The following is a 20,476-nucleotide window of genomic DNA, read 5'->3' on the forward strand; positions in this document are numbered from 1 at the left end:
AATCGGATGGAGCTGTTGACTCCTTTGAGGGTGGGGAGGCCTTGCAGAGAGATCTAGACAGGTTGGAGAATTGGGCAACCACCAACAATATGAATTTTAACAAGAACAAATGCTGGATTCCACACCTGGGAAGGGACAACCCTGGCTGTACGTACAGACTGGGGGACGAGATTCTGGATATCAGCCCCATAGAAAGGGATCTGGAGGTTTTGGTCAACAGCAACCTGAACATGAGACAGCAGTGTCCCTTGGAAGCCAGGAGAGCCAACCATACCCTGGGTTATGACATTACTAACCGTCGAGGGAAGAGATTGTCCCACTCTACTCTGCCTGGTGTGGCCTCACCTCGAGTACTGTGTGCAGTTTGGGCACCACAGTATAAAACAGATATAAAACTGTTAGAGAGTGTCCAAAGGAGGGCTACAAAGATGGTGAAGGGTCTAGAGGGCAAGACATATGAACAGCAGCTGAAGTCCCTTGGTTTGTTCAGCCCACACAGAGCAGGCTGAGGGGAGCCCTCATGGCGGCCTGCAGCTCCCTCATGAGGGCAGCAGAGGGGCAGGCACTGAGCTCTGCTCTCTGGGGACAGCGACAAGACCCAAGGGAATGGCATGGAGCTTGGACAGGGGCTGTTCAGGTTGAATATTAGGAAAAAGTTTTTGACCCAGAGGGTGGTCAGGCACTGGGACAGGCTCCCCAGGGATGTGGTCATGGCACTGCCTGCCGGAGTTCAAGAAGCCTTTGGACAAAGCTCTCAGACATATGGTCTGATTTTTGAGTGGTCCTTTGGGGATCCAGAAATTGGACTCAGTGATCCTTGTGCATCCCTTCCAACTCAGGACATTCTATGATTCTGCCATGCAGCATGGTGCAGAGATAATATGTAAACCTCATTAAATCATGGGAACAAATTCCTTCCAGCAGAGCTTTGCCTTTAGTGGCAGTGATAAGGTTGGGCCAGCAAATACGAGGGCAGAGTAGAGTGAAAACAGTACTTACATTGTGTATCTATATTGTGTAATTCTCATTACAATTCTTTGCAATAAAATCTAGCACCCAAGTTTCTGCTAAATGGAGCCAACCCTGATGCTGGCTTCTTTGTAAAGTTGAGTTGTGGGCAGTGCTGAAACCCAGACACAGAAGATGTGGCCAGAGCCACCAGCTAGTCCCAGCATGCTGCTGTATGTTGGTGGGATAAGCATACCAAAATACTCCTCCCCCCCTCCCGATACCTAGTAATGGTACCACCTTCACCATGTTTCCCAAATTGCAGCCAAAGCACAGGCACAGCTAACATACCTTTATTTGACTTCAGAAGTAGGCAACCAGATGCTAACATAGTAGAAGTGATATGCTTCGCTCAGGCTCCACCTATTGACAACAGTTTACACTAACATATATTTTACTCTTGATTATCATCTAAGAGTTTTACTGTGCTTTTTTTTTTTTTTTTTTTGCTTTTTTTTGCTTTTGGCTGCTTTCCAGAATTTTATTTTATTTTAGTTGCTGATCTCAGGAGTTTTTACTAAGCAAAATACAATAGCTTTCCTGTTTTTTTCAAAGCTGTGTGCATGCAGAACCGTGCTGCTTCTGACAGAGCACTGACTTTCCCTTTGCCTTCAGTCAAAACTGTTGATATATTCCTTCATGTCTGCAACCAGCTGCTCAGAGATGGGGCAAATGTACTGGCTGGTAACTGCAGCAGCTTCCCTGGCATCACTGTCCAAATGGCTGTTGGAAGGGGAAAAATGAGCAATAGTTTGTTATTCCTGTGGGAACAGACTGTTGGAATAGTGACAAGACCGCCTTGTAAAATTCAGAGATGATACCCACAAGTAGATGTATGATAGAGGGGCCCAAATCAGAGATACCTGATGCAAGGTACCTAACAGATGTACAGACAAGATTATTGGTCTCATCAGAGAATCACAGAATCATAGAATCACAGAACGGTTTGGATTTGAAGAGACATGTAAAAAATAATCTAGTTTATCTCCCCTGCCATGGGCAGGGTCACCTTCCACTAGACCAGATTCTCCAAAGCCCCATCCAACCTGGCTTTGTACACCACCAGGGATGGGACATCCACAGCTTCTCTGGGCAACCTGATCCAGTGCCTCACCACCCTCATAGTGAAGAATTTCTTCCTTATATCTAATCCAAATCTACCTCTTTCACTTCAAAGCCGTTACTCCTTGTCCTATCACTATATGTCCTTGTATGCCCAGCTTTCTTATAAGCCCCCTGTAATTACTGAAAGGCTGCAGTAAGGTCTCCATGGAGCCTTCTATTCTTTGGGATAGACAACCCCAGCTCTCTCAGCTTTTCTTTGTAAGAGAGATGTTCCAGCCCTCTGATCATCCTCATTTATTCTAGGCAATGTGGACAGAAAGTACTAGGGGCCAGCTTACTCCTCCTAGTTTTAGTGATTTAATAGTGAGGTGTCTAGTTGAAAGTGGTTGGTCATTGGGAAGATACAATATCCAGGTGCTGGGGCAGCCATCCTGAGGTGTGTGTTTGAACCAGTAACTGAATCAAAACATGGTAGCAAAGGCTTTCTATTTTAACTGTTGGATCAGGCTTCCTAGTGAGATGTGCTTTTTTTTTTTTTTTTTAAAGTCCAGAATAGCAACTCTGCAATTAGAAAAGAATCATTTCATTTCCCTGGGTTTTATTATTTTTAATAACTGACTTCTTTATGGCACTTCTTAGCTGTAAATCTCAATGTCAACATTGCTTTAGATAAAGCAAAACTGAGTGCCAGGCAGGGTCGGCATGTAGAAATTGAGATTACTGGGAATTCAGGCATGGAAATCAATTGAGATTGCACACAGCTGCCTGCTGTCTTGCAGTTAGGCCAAAGCATTTGCTTTGCTAGCTCTGCAAACCACCTCTGGGAGTGCAGTTGCTGTCAGAGTGGCAGGAGGTACAGAACTGTGTGATGGAGGGCTGCAGTTCAGCAGTGACACTCCCCACAGAATCACAGAATCACAGAATCGTCTAGGTTGGAAGAGACCTCCAAGATCACCCAGTCCAACCTCTGACCTAACACTAACAAGTCCTCCACTAAACCATATCCCCAAGACAGTGCCTTACAAGCTGATGGGGAGAAAAGAAGAAGTGGTTTTAAAAGATGGGCGATTTCATAAATCCAGTGGTGTGGATATTTTTAAGGATATCAGCCGAGCTGTTTGGATCCTGTAGTGCAAGGACCCACAGATCCCATAACTACTGCATTATATCAGACTTCTGCAGTCAGAGCAAAACCTGGACATTTACAAATTACTGAAAGTCCTCTTCTGAATTCAATACTGTGGTGGTTGGGCCATAGAAGTGCCAAGGTGACAAGTCTGTCCCTCCTACCTGGCGTTCAGAAAGCTCTGGTACAGCCACATAAAGCAAAGGTCCGTATTGCTGTCTTCTTCCTCTCTCATCTGCACATCTGTGTTGACTGGGCCTGGAGAGCTGCTTTAGATAAAGAAAAATATTAATTAAAAATAAAAATATTGAAACCACCACAGCTGTAAAACAGCACTGCTCTCTGGAAGGCAGGTTCACCCCACCAGCAACCTGCCACATGGGCCATGTTCTGTTAACCTGCTGACTGACAGTTAGCTGTGTAGGAAAAGAAAGAAGTATCCTCTTCAAATCAGGCTCAGATGTTCTCTAACTGGCAAGAGGATAGGTTTTAATATGCACTTGTATGCTGCCTCATTACCCAGTACTATCATGTCCTTCAGCCCATGGATATATACCTTCTTCCAGCAACTGGAAATTAAAAATCTACTGCATCTGCCAGGATTTTGTTATTAGTGCATGCCCTAGAAAATATCAGAACACCCTGAACAGATGGGAAGGAATCAATGTGCTATGTTTTTGCCTTGGAGAACCAAGCCTGCAGGATGCCTCTGCAGGCAATGCTCTCCCTTCATAACATACCAGAGTCAAGGACAGCAGCAGTTGTGGGGTGTATCGCCCTGAGGGCCATGTATTGTAACTGATTGTGGGCTTCAGTGGGAGCTGGTGGTTCAGTACTTCAGCTGTCTGAAGGAACCCTCTTAGCGATGTATATGATTATGTCTAACACCTGCCCAGTTTGGCAAAGCTATGGCTGGGGACTATGAACCCTGAGGTCTCCCTCATTCTGGAACAGAGCCCACTTTTTTTCTATGAGCATTTTCTCAAGCACTTTATTTTTAGCAGGCAAATCAACTACAACATTCCCCAAAAGACTAAACCAAACACAAACAAAAAAACCTCAACCTGTGATCTGGTGTCAAGTTTTCTGTCCTATGGATTAAGCCTGATACTGGCATATGCCACAGACAATGTTGTCTTCTGCTTAGAAATTGCCACACTCAGAAGTTTGGTGGGGCCTCTCCACTGTTGCACAGCAGCTCCACTGTGGCCTCGCAGGAGGAGACCAAGCCCCAGACAGCTTGCTCTTGTCTTGAGTTTTCCAAACCACTGTCCATGCCATCCCCCTTTCCTTGGAGCTGGGGCCTGCTCCCTACAGCCTGCACTGCCCACGCTGCCTTCCTCTTCCTGAAGAAACTGAGCTCTTACCTGCGCTTGTGGCCCATGAGATTTTGGATGAATTTCTGAACCTGGGCATTTCCTCTCATCTTGCTGTATTCGCTGGTAAATAGTCCATCTGAGTGCCTCTGGGACCTGCATCAGGCAAAATACAACAGCTGCTCCTCCCAGCCATGAGACTTATCCCAAGACTCTGAAATCTCTCTCGCCCCAGTATCCAGGAGCCCTGTATCCCTGCCCTTCTGTCTCCTCTCATCGTCAGCAGCCTCTGGATGAGGCCAGCACTGAGGTTGGCTCTGGAACTGGAGGTGGCTCAGCCCCATGGGCTTCTTTTCCCACCTCCCACTGAAGACTTCCCTGCCCCAGGAGCCTGGTTTCAGCTCCTCCCTACCTCTCCTTGAGGCCCACCAGGTGTTTCACTAGCTGCTGCACGTAAGCATTGTCGTTCATCTTGCTGAGCTCACTGTGGAAGAGCCCATCCGCGTGTCTCTCAGTCCTAGGTGGTCAGAAAAGAAAAAATGGATGAAAAAACATGGTTTTAAAACTGGAGGAAAATGGTCATTTAAAACTGCTACCTGAAGGAAAGATAAACAAGAATTTGTGCTAATTTGGCAAAAGTTTAAAAAAGAATATTTTCTAAGAGTTTAAAAGAAATAGGTGTGTTAACCATCACACGGCAAAAACACCTGCCCTTGCTCTAGCATCTTCACCTCAAGAAATTGAACACCCAGATACAGAAACCCTGAGGACCTGGTAGGTAATGGTAGCAGCGCCGAAGACTCACGGGTGGCTGATTGAGAAGGCATTGAAAAAGTGCTCATAGCCTCAGAGATGTTCAACAAAGGCTGGCAAACTTCAAACCAGACTAGACAGTGGGTAGGATAAAAGGTCTTGGATTGTGATGTCTGTCTGGACAAGCCTCAGGAGAGACCCGTTTGTGTGACTGTGTTTGTGCTAGTGGTGGCACCAGGGCAGCTGTACTAGGCTCTCGTGGTGGCCATGGAAGGGCTGCAAGGGTCTCAGCTGTGTCCTCCTCCAGCCTGAGTCCTTTGGTCTCTCTGGGCTTGAACTGCCCCTGCACAAGCAGGAGGAGGGGCAACTCTGCCTCAGTCTTACAGGCAAGATTAGGAACTGGTGAACTACCAGGACTGCCTATTTTGGGTTACATTTTTGTGACACTAAGCTGTTTAAAACAGAACCTTCCACTTTTACCAACCTGTATAAGTATCTAGTAGGGAAACAGGCTCAAGAGTGTCTTTTTTTTTCTTTTTTTTTGGTGTAGTTTGGTCTGTTTGGGTTTCTGATTTTTCTTCTGAATCAAGTCAAATCTTCTAATCTTAAGCAAGGAAAAAAAATATTTACAACATTTGTATTCCTTTAGCTAAATCAATTTAGGGGAACAAAAATAACAGCCAAGCAGCTGCAACTTCTGGAAGGAAGATAAAAGGCTGGCTTTATAGTTAGCAGGCTCTTTGAACAAAAAGCCATGGAGAAAAAGGAAGCAGAGGCACAAGAAATGCTTACCTCACCAGGGATGGAAGAGATGCTGAGAAGTGAGACAGGACAATCATGGGAATAATTAGCTGCCACAGACCAGTCATCAGGGAAAACATGTTGACTCCTAAACTAAAGCACAAGGTTTTATGACCAGCAGAACAAATGACCTTGATCTTTGGTACAGTTCACATGCCACACAGAAGACAAGACTTTATAAATAACATCACTATAACTAAATTAGCAGGAATTCTTGCCAGCAAATATAGTATTTCTTTAAAATACAGAAGATGAACAATTCAAATCATTCATGTTGCCAGATATTTGTAAAATATTTGTAGCCGTTATCCCACCGCCACTACCACCATGTAGTCCCGGTGCATGGATCTGAGGGGCCTGTTTGAGATAACGTTCGTGCTGGAGTATTGCTGTGAGTCAGTATAATACACCTTGAATAAGCAGGGAGGTATCACCTTGAGTTAATCCATTGATGGCACAACTCTGTGGAATAACCTCCACTCCACTATGAGTGTCTGACAGATGAGTCTTCAGGGAGAGGATTTAAAACACCCATTAAAACATCCCGCACAGTTATTAATATACCTAGAGGGTGCCCAGGAGAAATCTGTCTTTTGCTGTTGTTGCCATTGTTTGTTTGTCTGTTTTTGTTTTGTTGTCCCCTAAATTATCAGGCAAAAAGATTGGCATGTAGCAAAGAAGAATTCATCCACTCACAGGGGAAGGGAAGGACTCGTGTGTGTGCTGATATCTACCTATCCTCTAATCTTTCAAGAGGGAAAAAAGGAATAGCACATTTTCAGTAACAGCAAAACCTTGTACTTTGTTTTCTAACTGAAATAAAAATAAAATTGTGTTTTGCTTATCACAAGCCATTGCACGCTCTTCCTTTTTATTTCCAACCTCATTTCACAGCTCTATGCCTGCAGAGATGTGTATGTGCCTTTATAAGAGGGTGCTCACATTTTCCCAAGGAATACATAGAAAACATGCCTGTAATTTTTAATATTCCTGTCTTCCTCCTGCAAAGAAGCAAACCTTGCTTTTTACTCACTGTCCTGGAAACTCTCAGACTGTACTTGCTAACCCAAAATCAAAGTCCTCTCACTTTGGTTTTATTCTAGTCTGAAACTAAACAGAACAAAGAGCATTAAAGGACTGACAGTTTCCTCAACACTTTCTAGCCACCCTCCTGGGACTGTTTTCTAATCTAAAGATACCGCAAGATAAGATGAGGCAAGACAAGGAAGGAGAAGAGTGGGGGATTTATGCAGAAATGTATTTGCAGTAAGCCACAACACAAATGGGGGCTGCAGAGCAGAGAAAAGAGGTTTGGCAGAGAAGTTCATGATTAAGAATCTGTAAGCTTCACCTCACACACACTTTTGATGCTTTTACATTGTTTTCCTGCCTGATTTGGTTTTGAGGGGGATGAAATAGAAAAGAAGGACATTTCAAAGATCAGTTCCTTATGGGAGTCCAAACAGCACAGACTCCACATTATTGCTTCCCGCTCGAGGAATGTGAAGGAGCTGAAAACAGACATCAAGAATAGACCGTGCCACCCCTCAGGGACAGGTAACCTGGACCCTGAGCCTGTCCTCAATCAGTATAAGACCTGCCATGCAGTGCCTTGCACCCCTGGCCAGCACCTCACCACAGCATTTTGGCCTTTCTTGTGCCATCCCTGGGCAGGTTTTTGTCTTGGAGCACCACATTTAACAGACCATTTTAAGCACCAGCCCTAGCTCCAGTCTCCCCTCTCTTCATGATCTTTCTGGCTGCTAGCCAAGGGGATCAACTTGTCTTTTCCCTTTCTGGACATGATCTTCTCTTCCGCATGCAGATTGCTTTCTGAAGTCTCTTGGAACAGTGATGGTGGTTGAGGAGCTTCCTTTCTGTGTCGGTAATGATTGATGATTACTTTGTATTGCATAGTTGTTTTGTTTTATTTTTAATCAATTAGATAATGTGAGAAGGTAGATTTTGAGTTTCATGACTGTAACACTGTTTAACCTCCTTGACCTTCCAAGCTTTTATTGCCCTCCCCAGTGATGCTGGCTCTCAATAAATACAAACTCCTTAGATTGCTAGTACTTTTAGCTGAAAGAAGTGCACACCAACTCAGCCCAGGACCTGAGAACAGCTCAGCCCCTTGCAGCAGACAAATCCTGCTGCTGAAATGTCACATTGCACCCACAGGCTTTGCTGAATCAAAGCTGCCGTCACCCTGAAGGAGCACTACTGCCAGGAGAACTTCCCAAAAGGAACATTGCAAGCACTACACAGCCAGTTGGTGCATCTTCTTGCTCTTGGCTATCCCTACCTAAAACTAAGGACCATGTATCTCTGGAAACACATCTGGTTCAGCTGCTGTTTGGCTCTGTTCTTCCCACTGGCTGTTCCAGAGGAGGAAAACCCCATCTATCATCATCACTGCTGCTAAGGAGAGGGATGAACAATGGCAATAGCTCAGCAAAGCATTATGGAGGCCCAAAATACACCACCCAAGCCTTGCAAGCAGGGAAGAGGCAACCCATCCAGCCTGACAGCGTCAGCACAGCCGTACTCACCACACCGTGGTCACTCCAGGCTCCCAGCTGTCCTACAGCTGATGGTGCACCACTGGCCCACTTCTCTCCGCAGCCCCTATAAATCTGAAGCCCTTATCAAAAGCAATTATTTGAGTAAAGATATGAATATAAGTAATCATGGTTAACAGCAAATAACATATCCGGACTGAAATGTCCTTTTAATTACTCTCTAAACCCAATCGGGTCATTCACAACAGTTCAATAGACCATATTTCTGCTGATGTGTAATAATTCTTGTTTGTGTGTTTAATGAGAGTAATTTGTAGGGAAAACATCCCTGTACCAATTGATTCATCACGATTGTCATCATTATCTCTCCTCCTGGTTTTAATTACCTCTTGATATGAGCTTAATCTTCTGCTCTTTTTTTTTTTTTTTTTAATTCTGGCTCGGCTTTTGTTTGCAATCACCAGGCTGATTCGATGAGTGTGATTTGGCTAAACAACATGTCAATTTTCTTAGGGCAAACACTGTCTGATCAGTAGGACTGGTCTGGGTTTGCAGGAGAGGACAATATTTTTCACGCTGTGGTTTCACAGCCACTTCTGGGAAAGGTCTGGTGAGAACAGATTGTATCACAACTTCAAAGAAAGAAGCATACTGATACATGCATGAAAACATCCTGGATATATCCCCTGCCTTTCCTGGGTTTCAGAGCTGCTTGCTCTCAAACTTTGCTACTACAGGTGACATGGGAATGGAGGGAGAAAATAGGATTATGCTCTTTCTCTCCTTTTTACGTTGTATAAAGTAGCTTGGGAGGATTAATTGTTATAAATAAATCTTCTTATTTCTCTGCTGGAGAAATAGAAATTATATTACACTTTTTCTCATCTACTTAACCTTTTTTTTCTTTTGGGGAAGCAGAGGGCATCCCCGTGCTAGAAGGCTGGGAGGAACCTAATTTTCCCCATCATCTTTCCCTTGGAAGAATAACCCATGCACTGAAGAGCAGCAAGCTTCAGCACTATGACTGCAGGCTGTAGCTATACCCCTACACAAGACAGGGGACTCAACAGCAGAGACAGGCTGCCGCTTTCCAGGACTGGAGGACAGGGAGGTGCCAGGGCCACCGTTTGGATAGAGACGTCCATTTTCTCCTTTGAGACAGTCCAGGTCAGTCCTACACACATTCAAGCATTTCCCAAACAGCTTTCTGTCCTTTCTACAACACATAGCCCTTACAGCTGCTTTCTTTAGCACTGTTAGAGTTGTCATTCCTCTGCAACCCTTCCACTGTCTCCCTGATACCCCTTCCTGTAGTGTTACAGGCTCAGTCAACACATTTCCTTTCTGTACAACCAGGTGCAGATCCACTGAGTCACATCCTTCTCTCATGGCATCTGAAAGCTCTTCTGAGCACCCAGCCCAGCTTTGGGAACCCTCAGTGATGCTAGCGATGTCTGCAATTTTCTGGAATTGTGTTTAAATCTTTATATTTTCTGTACTTGTATTTTATGACAGTATCACTGGCAAAAGGATCAGCTGGGACTGCTGGTGTTGCTCCACTGCAAACATCTTCAGCTGAGAATGGCAATGTAGGAACAGAACAAAGAGGGGGGGAAAAGTTTGTTAAAAAAGCACAGACAACGTATAGGGAGCTAAAAATGACTAATGCTATTTCCTTTCATTTGCAAATAACGTCAACGGGTCTGAAATGCCCCCACTACAGGGGAAAATCAGTGTGCCTGAGCGCCTAAATGGGTCTAGATAAGAGGCACGCAGGAGAGGCTGCACGGATGCCTGATGAAGTGGCCCCAGGATGGCAGCAGAGGGTGAGTAACAGGAGAGAACAAGCTTTTCGAGACTGGAAGAAACAAGAATTGAAGTAACCCGATTTATCTACTTGGCAACAAAAAGTGGTTTTTGCCTTGCTGCAGCAGTGGCAGAGAGTGAAAAGGTGACGGGGTGGGAAAGTGTGTGGACAGGCCCAGCAGTGCTGCAACATAACGCAGGTGACAACTGTGGGCTTGAGCTTAAACACAGCTTCTGAGGCCCCTGGTGAGGAAACTTAGGGGCATACAAGGAAACTCAAAAGTTTTTGCAAGCTCTAATTTATACCTGAATAAAGCCCAAAACAAATCCTGAGTCCTGAAACAGCATATGATCCTCTTAACCAGAATTAACACTAAACTCTCATCAGGAGACATTGAGATAGAAGAGAGAAACAACAGTACTGCTAAGCAATATCAGCTGTCCGGATTTTTGAGAATTTGCACCTTGCTTTTCCCATTTTCCACGTGTGAGCACTCAAAGTGGGAGTGAAGACTCCCCTTACCTGCAAGCAGCAGGCACAAAGTGTGATTAAATCACCCATTGATCACTGTAATCTGCTCCCTTGTCTCTTTGCAACAGCATTTCAGGGGAAAGCTCTCCATCACTGACTGGAAGAATGACAAAAGAGAAGGAAATTATTGCCCTCATGTGATCCCCAACTCACACAGTTGTCACACCCCAAGGCTGCAAGAAGTCAGAGCTGAAATGATCCTTGCTGCCTGATGCCAGTGACTTATCTAGACACAGGCTGCACCAACTTCATGTTGTCCCTGGCTGGAGGAAAGGTTGGGTATCACCTTCCAGCAGGCTCCATGTGGGAATTTATGGATGCTCCACTTTTAAATACGATGGGGCCCTCCACAGCATCACAGGACCAACTACAAAGCAGTGCCCACAGCTGTCTATGTGCTCAGGGAAAAGCTCCTTAGCCAAAGTGGAAAGAAATGGCCTCACTGACCTTACGTATCTGGCCACAAGCTAAGTGTTGGTGAAGATGTTTCAAGAAAACAGCCCGAGTATGGGAGCAGAGCCAGGTTTTGTGCCTGAGATAGGAGCAGGACAGGCTGGGCTTGGGTGCCTTCAGGCTGGGCCTTTCTCAGATGCAGCCCAAGCCTGGGTGCTCCTTACTCACCCGTCCCACTGAAATCCTCACAGAGCCCACGACTCTCAGGAGGCAACCAGCACCTGAAAGTGTGGGTTGTGGTCCTCTTCCTATGGACCTGAACAAGGCAGCCACATTTATGGGACATGACACAGTATTTACGGGATGTATAGTAAAGTCTGCAAACAGGCAAACTAAGGTCTGAGGCTGTGCATCAGCACCCCATGAAGAAGGCAGGAAGAGAAGCCCTAGGGCAGGAGGGAGATGGGGTCTCTGAGCCTTGGGGCCATCCCTGAGTGGGAGGTGAGCTGCCCTGATCATGTTCCCAGGTGTAAAGCTGCCGGGATCTTTGCGCAGTCACCTCTGCTTAGCCTTGACGCCGGCTGACATGCGCAGCATGGAGAGACCTGTGGTGAGCTGTATTAATTCAATCCACTTGCCACGGTTGCAGGGCTATTTTCGGCAGCCTCACTGTCAGCTGGGGACACCCTCATGTGAGGCAGCAAGCAAAGGCATCGACCATCCCCACCTCGACACTGAGGATACCTCATTTATCCTAAAGGATACCTCATGACTGGTGCACACCCTGGCCCATCTCAGGGGCACCAAGGCTGGGTGGTAGAGAGGAAGGTCTTTTTTTCTCCTCCTTACAGTAGGATGGAGAGGTCACCAAACCTGCCACCTGACATGCATCACATTATAACTACACTGCCATAAATTTGGCAATATTTAAAGAAAGCACGAGCCTGTCCTTTGGCTGTAGTGTAGAAGAAGACAAAAGAAATAGCATTTTGGAAAAGACAGGGTTTCATCATAAAGGCAAGTGTTCTGATCCCACACTGCAAGAAAGACTCAAAAATTACCACACGCAGCTCCAGGGGGTTGTTCTGAGACATAAAGGGAGAGAAATTCCCCTTCATGCTTCAAGGAAATTGATACAGGAGATCAGGAAAGACTTTCTACCTGGAGGAGCAATGTGGGTTCATCTCCAGTGAGCATTAAGAATAGGCTGGATAAATGCTGTTATTGCCATGTGGATGTTGTAGCCCCTGCCTTGGATGGGGAAAGCCCATCCAGCCTTTGGGGTCGCTGTTTATCCAGGGCAACCCTTACAAGGTAACATTCATGCCAGCTTGTCCACTGCCCAGACCCCAGATGTGTTACTGCAACAACTCAGGATCTGCTGGGGCTGCTTTTCTTCATGGATACACCTTGCTTGGCCAAAACATACATTCCCGAATGCTCCTGCAGCCTCTGCACTGCTCTGAGATCTGTGGCCTTGAGATGTCTGAGTGCACTGGGGTCAAAACAGGTTGAAAAGGTTGCCAAAGACCATCTCACTCACTACACACGTCCAGCAATGGCATCACAAGTCCTGAAGGTGTCTAGGTGCAGCCATCCTTCAAGGAGCCCTGGCACAGGCTGTGACACCATCCAGTGGTGGCATCTGCTGATGGCATGGGAGTTTATTGAGGTCAGATGGTACTAGGAACTGCATGGCTAAATCCTTCCTACGTAAAAGTAAAATACCCTTTAATCAGCTTACAGGGTGTTCAGGAATTTCTACCTCCCCCATTCTGTTTTTTCTTGGTATGTATATGTCTGAGCCCATGTGTGTAGTGAGAATTTTCTCTTTTATGTTTCCAGGTGAGCCTACTCCCATGCCAAGGAGCTGACCACGATGCTGCTATCTACTGAGAGCAGATTGGAGTCATTTTCTTGAACCACCTCCAAATCTGTTAGAGAAAGGACAGTAATAGGAATAAGGGGATTGGGGGATTTAGCTTTCCAAATGCTCCTTTCTTGCACAGGATGGTTTCAGGAGTGGTTTTAATCTTTACCACCTGATCTGTAATTTTGGCTGCAGAAAGGAAGAATGGGATGGGGTGGGAGCAGGGGCAGGGGTAGGTGGGCTTGAGAAATGAAGGGAGAAGGAAAATTACAGTCTCATACAGCTAAGTGAGACCTCAGAAAAAAAACAAAACCCACCCTACTCCCAAGCCCCAAGGCGGACTCAGTTATTCCAAGATCCTGAACAGGGTAGGGTTTGTTCCCTGTCTTGGAATAAATCCATCTCACAGAAACAGACCCTCGTGGTCCCTTTTGGCGGCTTGTGCTTAGCAGTGCACAAAACAGAGGGGAAAGCCATGTTTTCTTTCTGTGTTGCTGGCTTCCCAGTGCCTCTGTGTGTGTAAATGGTCCACAGCAATCCCTAAAGGGCTCCCTCTTTGAGCAGGAAGCATGCACCTCCCTCTGCCCGGTGCAACAAAATATCTGGGATCCATTCAAGTCCCAGTCCTGAAAGGGAGAACCCCTTCCATGTGGCTACAGATCCTCCCACAGCAGCATGTGATTGAGCAAGGGGCAAATTGCTCTAAGCAAAGCAGGTGGCTGGATCCAGGAGTCACCAGCAGAGGCATCTCTTGTTGCTGTACCTCTGGGGAGGTGAGGGATGTGTGCTCCGCTGTCTGTCTATTTGCTTATATAGTGCTCACCTCCTGAGCTGCTCTTGGGTTCCCTTTATTGCTTATTTCTCTCCTCGGTGTTGTTCAATGGGGCAGCAGAGGTCAGAGATGCGTTGTGCTTTGCATATGGCACCCTTCTGGATTTGCACCTGTCTAAAAACAAAGTTAAAATGTGGGGGGCAAGAGGTAATCGCTCGTAAAAAATATCACATTCCTGAAAGCGTGCCCGTTTGCTCTGAAGTCTGGAAGGTGCTGGACATACTAGTTATCTCTGTCATTGGCAGCACTACCCACGGGCAAGGAGAGCAAAACCTTTGTGTTGGGAGCTCTGGGCTCTGCTACAGCAGACCTCAGCCATTTGCATCAAGGTCGTGTCTGCCTCGAGCCAAACCCTTGGGTGAAATCTGCAGCAAAATCTGGCTCTTTCAAAAGAAAACATGAGGCACTCTGCTCACATTGAAAAAAAAAAAAACAACAAAACTGTTAAAACATTTTGCTAACAGATGCAAGAATGGAGGGGAAAAATAACCAACCGGCAGGTGAGTACCCACCTTGGGTGCTGGTGAGTGCCTTGGCTCTCCATGGGATGGGATGATAGATGTGCTTTGGTGCTTTGGAAGCAAGCCAAAACATTCCTTATCCATCTGCTCCAGAGCAGAGCTGGCTGCTAACCCAAAGGGTCCCCTGGGGGTGTGAGTCTGCCTCCCTAGAGTTGCTCTGCCCCGGGACGCAGGGGCTGAGCCAAGCTCAGCCTGCAGGAGCTGCTCCTCTCTGCAGGCATACCTGCAGCAAGCAGGAGACAGCCTTGAATTTGGAAGGGCTGCCTTGAGGCACTTCCCTCCTGCACGTAAATCTTTCCCCGTGTTTGAAGCTGGACAAAATAGAGGGAAATAAAGGTTGGTTTTACTGGGGCTGGCACTGTGACCCAGAAAAGCAAAAGCCAGGTTCAGGGGATGGTGTCATTTTGAGGGGAAGAGGGAAACTGCTTTCCCAACCTAGGTACATATCGTGGCTGTCACCAAGGAAGCACAAAGAACTTTCTAAAGACCTGTAAAGGCAAGCTGCTCCTCCTGACAGTCACTTGCTACTTTTTTTCCTATGACCCTTCTTCCAAACCTCCTTCGAGGCCTGACGAAGTGAGCGCACTCTGCCAGTCCCCAGGTCGTTTCCGTGGTGTGGGATGCGTGGATGGACAGCACACACTGCTGCAGGGACATGGCTGGGTGGCTTCTTCCCCAGGGCTGCTCTGCCTGTCCTGGCATTCAGCCTGGCATTGCTCTGCTCAGCTGGAAGCTCCCTTGTACCTTGACACGGAGGAGATCCAAGCACTGTCTCTCCACTGCAGAGCTGTGCACTAATGCTCCCCATGTGTCTGGCCTTATCACAGCTCTAATTGGCATAAGCATCCGTAATCTCAGCCTCCAGCTGTTTGCTGTGTCTGGGGAAGAGGAGAAAGCACTCTAGGGAATTAATTTTAATTATAAGGATGACATGCTCTGCGTCCTGGCTGGCAGGTCTGGCCCAGCTGTTCCAGGTGTGTGGTGCCAGCAATGAGCAGGGCGGATCCTGACAGCCACACGGACAACATTTTGGCTGTGTCCCTCTACGGCCTGTGTCAGGGACCTGGAAGGCTGTCCTGTCCAGGTGGAAGGGAACAGGCTGTGTGAGATAAGGGAGGAAGGAGGTGCACTTAGAGGTTCTTGCTGCTCACAGGCATGCCTTTCCAGGCCTCTTACCTTGCAGCCTCCCCAGGAGGTTTTTCTTAATGAGTGGCTCCAATAAGCTCATTGATGTTTTAAAAGCAGGAGAGACTATTGACGTATATCCATTTGATCTGCCCTGTGACAAAGGCCTTGTATTTCACCACTCTACCCCCACATGAGATGAATTATATGGCTTAGTCTGAAACCAGGCACCCACAAAAACATCTTGGTGTGATTACAAGCTAAAAGAGACAGCAAATCCAGCCGTTTTCTCTGTAGTTTCATTCCCAAAGCTAATCACCATTAAAAATGCATGAGATTTTACATCTTACATGGATTTATCATAACTTGCCAGAACGGTGAATGTCAAAAGAGCTATCCAGTGTGTATGTAAATCCCTGCAGCTTCTTGAAGGGGGACTCAGTGAGCCTGGGAACCAAGAGAGCCCTGCCATCCTCTTCCCTTTCCTGCAAATGTTAACCCGAAAGGCAGGATGCTGCCTCTGTCTCTTTTCTTGGAAATGCATTACAGGTGGATTGTAAAGCAGGACGGCTTTGCTATGGATGATACTTTCATAGAGAATTACTCAGCTAAATATGTCAAGTAAAAGGAACAGGACTGGCCATAAAAGCTCTTTATTTTCCTCCCTTTGTTCTGATCCTGCAGATAGCCCCAGTGATCTGTTGCCTGGCTGTCAGGGTACTATTCAATAGCCGAGTTTAGGCACATCTGTGCTGAAACTTTGGCAGGTAATTTTGTTCTCCTTTTCTATTTAAAAATTCAGTGCCTCGAATGTGAAAAACTACGGTGATAAAAGTTCTGTGTCTTTTGGGAGACTCTGACAGATGTCTCACTTTGCAACCTTTCTGGTCCTTTGAATTGGCTAAAAACCAAATCCTCTATCAACTCATCCTGGGAAGTCTCTGGAGGACGTCTTCTGCCTCCTTGGCTAGCTGTCAGGGACCAGCTCCACTGCAGCCTCCTTCCTGAAAGATGACCGCACTGCTCATTCCTAGACTCTTTTTAAAACACGCCTCAAAACATATCAAAAAGGCAGATCTTCCACTATTTTGTCATTCTGTGCAAGAAATGGGTGCTTTCCTGGTGCTGCTGATCCCGGGCAGAAGTGGGTGACTTGTGGGTGGCAAGTCGAGCAAAGTCTTTGCGTGCCACAGACTGTGGTTGCAGATGCATGGCACTGAAGGTCCTGCGAAATGCTGGGTACCAGAGCTTCGTTGTCCCATATTTGAATGAGTTTATACAGATAATCTATTCCTGGCACAGGGGAAGGAGCCTACATAGGCAGATGTTTCTTTGATGGCTTGGCTTGGTGTTGTGGTTTAGCCCGGCTGGCAGCTAAACACCACACAGCCGTTCGCTCACCCTCCCCCCTCCCTCTCTGGGATGGGGGAGAGAAACGGGAAAGTGAAGCCTGTGAGTTGAGATAAAGACAGTTTATTAAGACAAGAAAATAATAATAACAATAATAATAATAATAATTATAGTATTAATAATAATGTGTATGAAATAAGTGATGCACAATGCAATTGCTCACCACCCGTTGACCGATGCCCAGCCTATCCCCGAGCAGCCAGCCACCCCCACCCCGGCTAGCCACCCCTATATATTGTTCAGCATGACGTCAGATGGTATGGAATACCCCTTTGGCCAGTTTGGGTCAGCTGTCCTGGGTCTGTCCCCTCCCAGCTCCTGCTGCACCCCTGGTCTGCTCGCTAGCAGGACAGAGCAAGAAGCTGAAAAGTCCTTGGCTTGGTGTAAGCACTGCTCTACAACAATTAAAACATCAGCATGTTATCAGCGCTCTTCTCATCCTAATCCAAAACATAGCACCCCACCAGCTACTAGGAGGAAAATTAACTCTGTCCTAGCTGAAACCAGGACACTTGGGCACCAGACTTATTTGAGACTGAGGTGCCCTGCTGGCAGAAAGTGCTGCTGTTCACCCCTTGTGTCCTTCACAGCACCTGCTTAGGACAAAATAAAATATTTTTTATGTCACAAGAAGCGGCTGTGGGTGACTTTTACAACCTCCCCAACCCCTGTCCTGAGCCAGCAGGATGTCACAGTGCGACTGGTGAACCAGGACGCTCTGCAAGCTGCACATCCAAGCAAGAAAGGATTGTTCAAAACCACTGATCACACCAGAAACTCTTCAAAGGTGCTCTTAAACACTCACTGTCCGTTGCTCAAACATCCCAGCCCTGGCATATAATGCTTCCTGCTTTCCACAAGGGTGACAAATGGCTCTATTGCTTGTCATCTTTTTTATTTTTGCAGTGGCAAAAAATGACTTCCTGGGGTATGTTGATGCATTACAGCCCTTCCTTCTCTTCTGTGAGGAGGACAGTTCCTCTCGTCCCAGGAAGGGGTGGTGGCTCAAATCTACTAACAGAAGAGAGGAAGCTTTCCTGTCAGCCCTCGCTCTCTGGGATTACTCCCAAGGGGACATTATCACACAGCAAAGCCACTGGAATCTGTGCTTGCCAAGGCTGCACCGAGGGCTGAGCAACAGCAGCAGACACAGGGGAACTGCAGGACTTAGTGGCAGTGATCAAGGATCACTGCAGCCTGGGAGTTTGCAATGGGAGAGCCGTCCTAATCAATGCTTTGCATGGCTGCTCTTTTTTGGAAGTCAAAAGCCTTATTTCACATTAGTTTAATCCACTCCAAGGATTAAACTGGTCTGGGATTAAGGTACTGCTAGTCTGGAACAAGGGCTTCCACGCTGAGAGTTAAGAGGCATTCTGCGCTAACCCACAGGGAAAATCAAGATAATTAATATAAATTGACTGTTAAAGGAGATTAGATAAATGGTATTAATCCCTGTGAGAAGGCAGAAGGCCTGCAGTCACAACTCAATCCCCACCCCTTTGCTGCTCAGCTTGTTTAAACATAAATAAATTAAGGGCATTCTGTCCACACAGGAGTTCAGTGCAGTTTCATTAATGCACTTTGAAGCCTCCTTTGGCTAGTTTGGGTTTATTTTTTTTGTAGCAAAAGAGCTCTAGTAAAAGTGATCCCATTGTACCCGCTCCTCGCTGAGTGAAGGCTATGACAGCAGCACATGTGCCAGCACTTGGGTCTTAGGATCTGACCAGCAGAGCAGAAAAGCTGTGAGCAGCGGATACAAACCACTGAGCTGGTGCAAACTCCCTCTGCCAGGACATGTGGGTGTAAGAAGTACTGATGGGGTAGTTTTGTCCCAGTTCACTGCACTGGATGATGTATATCTTCTTAACCTGACAGATTTGCAGCCCTGCTTGCGCCCACCTAAGCCCTGAACTGTTCCCAAAGGAATGGGGAACTACGGGCCGATGGGACGGCGTGAGTACCCACCGCTGCTGGAGCTTTGTTTTGTCTTTGCAGGACAGAGCTGACACTGATTTGAGTCCACATCAAAGCTGGGTCAGCTGGCAGAAGGAGGGGAGTAGACATACAGGTATTGGGATCATTGTGAGGATGGCACACCTGCTCCAGGGACAGGACACAGTCAGTACAGCTCAGCAGCTACAAAGCCGATGGCATTCTTGTGAAATTTAGAAAGAACTTGGAAGTCACACCTCTGGAGACAATATGGCAAGACAGACTGCCAGCTAAGTACTTAAACCAAAGTAATTTTCTCCTACCCATGTATGAAATTGTGAAACTCGGGGCAGCTGGGGAAAACAGACTGCGGGATTAACTGCTGTTAGCCACAGGAAAAGGATGGTACTGAGGTCCAAGTCCCCATTCATGGTAACAGGGCTCTGGCTTTTCTATGCTTCACATGCTGAGGATTAATTGTGTCCTTCTCCAAATAAGAGTGAAGGAAATCGGTGGGGGCAGACACTGGAGAGAGGATTTCTTCTGCCAGCCTGTTAATAGATCAGATAAAACCCATATCTGGAGCAGGTAATGTACTGGTATCTATAAACAGCTCTGAAAATCTTCTTGTCTTATAAAAAGCTGGCAATAATGCAGTTCCCACTCTCCACGTGGTGTAAATTATACTTTCCTTCTATGCCTTCTCTTCCTACTGCCTTCCACAAACACCTAGTGGAACTGGCTGGTTAGCTCACCCCAAACATCTGATCTGAGGTTTGGTGGCATGGCTGGAAAGGTGCCCACCAGTCTGGATCAGGTCCCCCATCTCCCAAACCATCTGGGCTAGAACTGGGGGTCACAGCTCCCCCGTCCTCCCCCAGCCTCCAGCACTATCTCTGCGGAACTGCGCTGAGCTTGTTTCTGTCAGCACAGGGGTGAATGCAGTGATGCATTAAGCAGTAAAAAAGGCACAGTTGTTGGTACCCGAGATGAACACGTGTGGTGTCTGCCTTGCTGCTTGCGGCATTGCAGTCGGGAGGTGTTCATCCTAGGGAGTGAGAAACGTCACCTTAAACCCTACCTCTAGGAATCATAATCTCTGTCTCTTATTTTAGCTGGCATAATTATGGCAAGTATTGTGAAAGGTGACTCTGAGTGTGGCTGGCAGAATGAAGGCTGCCTGAGTCTGCAGGTGCACAGGTACCTCTGTACCACAGGTACCACAGCATTATTCCAGGAGAGCTTTGGCTTCTTTTTCTCTCATTTACAACAATAAGACATCCTAGTCCCCATGTGCAGCTTACAACCTGCTACAGCACCTTTGCTCCTACACCTACTCTCCATCTGGTTGTTGCCTCAGTCCTGCATTTCTGCAGCTGATTATTCCTGCCCAAGCACGGGACAGATGCAAAATTCCTTTTGAATTGCATCCTGCATTTGCCAGATGTTTTTTGCAACATAACA

The sequence above is a fragment of the Cygnus atratus genome, chromosome 5, assembly GCF_013377495.2.
Source record: "Cygnus atratus isolate AKBS03 ecotype Queensland, Australia chromosome 5, CAtr_DNAZoo_HiC_assembly, whole genome shotgun sequence".
In the NCBI taxonomy this organism is placed as follows: domain Eukaryota; kingdom Metazoa; phylum Chordata; class Aves; order Anseriformes; family Anatidae; genus Cygnus; species Cygnus atratus.